The following is a 3,535-nucleotide window of genomic DNA, read 5'->3' as shown; positions in this document are numbered from 1 at the left end:
CATCGGAATGGTACGCGGTGTGAAATTATCGTAAATAACAAACTCTCGATCATCGAAACAGTCAATCAACAATCAAAATACGTGTTCCGGTTTATTTTCATATGTAAACAAACACATTGGGAAGTTAATTTGACTGTTTTTAATGAAAAAGAAAGGTTAATATACTCATAAACACATTATTAATCCCTAATTAATAAATATTAAAAACTTTAATCAGCTTAAAACCAATGAACTACGACACTAAGCGATGAATTTTCAATTTACATCTGCAATTTTCTAAAACAGACAAAACAATTGTATCGACAATAAACAGAGAACAAAATAGAAGCGGAAACATGACGAAAAAAGCGCAATTGGCTAATCTTTTGTTTCAATCAATTCCGTTACGTAGTTTTTAAGTTTAATATACGATTTTAGAATATTAATTCCGACTTTTTGAACGAGTTAACGTTGGTATGACCGTTATAACATTTAATTAATTAATATTTATCTCAAAAGGTCGTTTATTCAATCCCAACTGTGGCGATCGTAATATATCAAGCGAGTTTATTCTTGAAATAATTACGATAATCGGTACTACGACTTAAATAACCTTCTTGAGTACTGAAGATAGAGGGATGGAAGCAGAGGGATGTTGACGACTGTGATAGAGGGTAGAATGTTGGGCAAAAGAGGAAAGGGAAGGAACAGGATAGGGTTGTTGGACGGGATGAAGGCAGGAAGAAAGTACTCGGAAATGAAGAGGGACCTGATATAGAGTAGGATAATTGATTTTGTGTTTTGTTAGGAGTAATAAAATATTTGTTTGGTAGTTGTGTCCATCCAAATACCTACCTTAACCGGTAGATTACTTTAAAAAAAAATATATATAGATATATATATATATATATATATATATATATATATATATATATATATATATAATATATATATATATCTATACATATATATATATGTATATATATATACCCAGTGGGTAGAGCGTTGGACTGCTGACCGGAGGGTCCCGGGTTCGATTCCCGGGCAAGGCACTCTGGGCACCTACAGCTCCACCCAAGCTGAAGTGATTTTTTCGGGTACCAGGTCTTCCTGGGGAACCATAACCGGCACAGGGAAAGGAACTGGCCCCCCTACCCTGATGTGTGAATTTTCACACGCCGTTTAGGGCTTAGTACTGGGTGATCTATACCATCACCTACTAAACCGACCTTCGGGTTGATTACCGTGTTTATGGTTTTTTATATATATATATATATATATATATATATATATACATATATATATATATATACACATATATACACACACACACACACACACATATATATATATATATATATATATATATATATATATATATATTTATCTACATCTACATAATACCCCGCAAGGGCGTGTGGCGGGGGTTTTATTAGCGTATCAACTGATGAGGGCTTGAGTCGCCGTGAAACAGTTAATGTCCACTTCGACGTAGAAATAAAAAAGATTGTTAAACCAAAAAGAAAAATTTATAATCACCATAAAGCAGACTTTGAAACATTGGCCAATCAATTAAACTCTTCACTACCCGAGTTTAAAACCCGCTCAAGGCATGTCCACGTGGAAGAAACTTGGACGGAATTCGCCAATATTATGCAAAAAGGCATCATCAATTTCATCCATATGAATAGCTCAGAAGAGATGCTGAAAGAGCTCAATGCGATCAATCACATAGCCTTTAACAACGGTTACCATGCCCGCATAATAGATAATATACGGAAGAAGAAACCTATAATATTCTAGCCTTCTGAAACTCTTGTTACAGGCAGTGAAACTGTGCCTTTCGTATCTTATTTCCACCACGAACAATTAGAGAGGTCATGTCCAGGATTGTCCAATCCTCTTCGGGAATTTGTTCCGAATCCCCCATCCACGGGAAAAGGTATTTGTGCATGGATACATTTGTTACAACAACAAATGCAAATATTCGTTATTATTATGTGGAATGATCTTCTATGGATGCATGTACACAGTTTCACCCAGATCATAGTCCACAAGGACGATTATTATTATATAATGCATTGAAATCTTTCTCCTATCAACGAATGTACCCGTAAATCACCCACGTAATGAACACACGTCATTGAATGTAAATATGATCTTGGAATACACGTAGACTTAAGTTTTTTTCCATTTATAGTAATGCAACGTCTATTTCTATAAAACCCGCGCTAATTCTAAATTAAAATGATTGATTAGGGCTCAATGCAGAGTATAAAAGAGTGGATCTCGTCTTAGAAATGTTATTCAAACTTTCTACTCGGTTTCAGGACTACGTGGGACATGGAATGGAACTAAAAATTCTCTCTCTGCTTAAGTATTTCGAGAACTTGAACGCTATGGGTTGCCCTAATAATTTAATTAAATGAATAAGGTGGAACATGAATGTAGGCATTATAAATACTCAAGCTGACCTTCTCAATAAATTCATCATTTAAAATATTTAACTTTTGTCTTTAATTTTCTTATTCTCTGTAAAGTATTAAGGTTTTGTCGCTCCAAAAGGAATTACTGACGCAGTAATATATTCTCTAGAAATGTCATTTCTTGGAAGTTTTTAAACTTCCGCGAGATGGCTATTTCGCAAAATTTGTCGGACACAAGAGTTTTTTATTACTATTACTATTAAGTGTGAAATGGAGTAAAAAGCATTGAAACGCCTTAAATTAAGTTCATTGTACTTATTTTATTGGTTTTATAGTATTCAAAATAATGGTTTAATATAGTGAAATGAATTTTTGATTTCCCACAGAAGTCACCTCACGAAGTGTACCAGAAGTCTATTTAAAATTGCGTTGTTCAGTTTTCATTGTATAGTCATACTGGATTCCCTTCAAGCGAATAAATCTTTCGCCTTTTACTAAAGATTTCCGTGGAGGGGATCATATCTGTCTTACAAGACAATTTTTGACTGTGCTCAACCCTGTTGGGCCAAATAATTGGTAAACACTGGAGAGATTAATTAGAAATGAAGTCCTTCATAAAAGGGACGGAGTATTATACAATTTCAGAAAAAACGATTGCGGTAGTTGTCCAATGATGGTTATAAATCACCTGACGTGAAGTTTGCAAATAATGAAAAAAAACCTTTACATCGGCTAGAAGAGGTAAACTGAACTTATGAAGCAATTTTATGCATGTTTGGTTTCTTTTACTTCTTTCAAAAGCAAATATGAAACCTCATCTATTCATACATAGATGTACCCTTGGGCAATACCAGCCTATTTGCCACCAGAGAGTACACCAAATACCTGCTGATTATTATAAGATTCTCGCGTCAGCAATATTCAACTTAAGAAGCAATACAAGAAACGTAGGAATTGGTTATAAAAGGAGTCAATGTAAATGGAGAAGACATCAACACACTCAGGTTTGCACACATGACAATGGCAGTGGCGGCGGAAACGCGAGAATGAGGACACCTGCAAGCAACTCTCAAAGTCCCTATGGACAATCTAGTACAGGGGGAATATTTAATATCAGCATCAACAAGAAT

At 34.8% G+C, this 3,535-nt stretch overlaps 1 non-coding gene across 1 annotated transcript; it reads left to right on the top strand.

Annotated features, from left to right (window-relative positions):
• The first annotated feature begins 2,856 nt into the window (after window positions 1-2,856).
• Window positions 2,857-2,973, top strand: LOC139695805 (U5 spliceosomal RNA). The gene has a single exon (XR_011702397.1). It is a non-coding gene; the product is annotated as a U5 spliceosomal RNA (small nuclear RNA).
• Window positions 2,974-3,535: the final 562 nt, after the last annotated feature.

This window comes from Hetaerina americana, unplaced genomic scaffold (genome assembly GCF_022747635.1).
Source record: "Hetaerina americana unplaced genomic scaffold, ioHetAmer1.1.p SCAF_641, whole genome shotgun sequence".
Lineage (NCBI taxonomy): Eukaryota > Metazoa > Arthropoda > Insecta > Odonata > Calopterygidae > Hetaerina > Hetaerina americana.
Note: the sequence above shows the minus strand (reverse complement) of the source record. Positions and strands in the feature narration are given on the sequence as shown.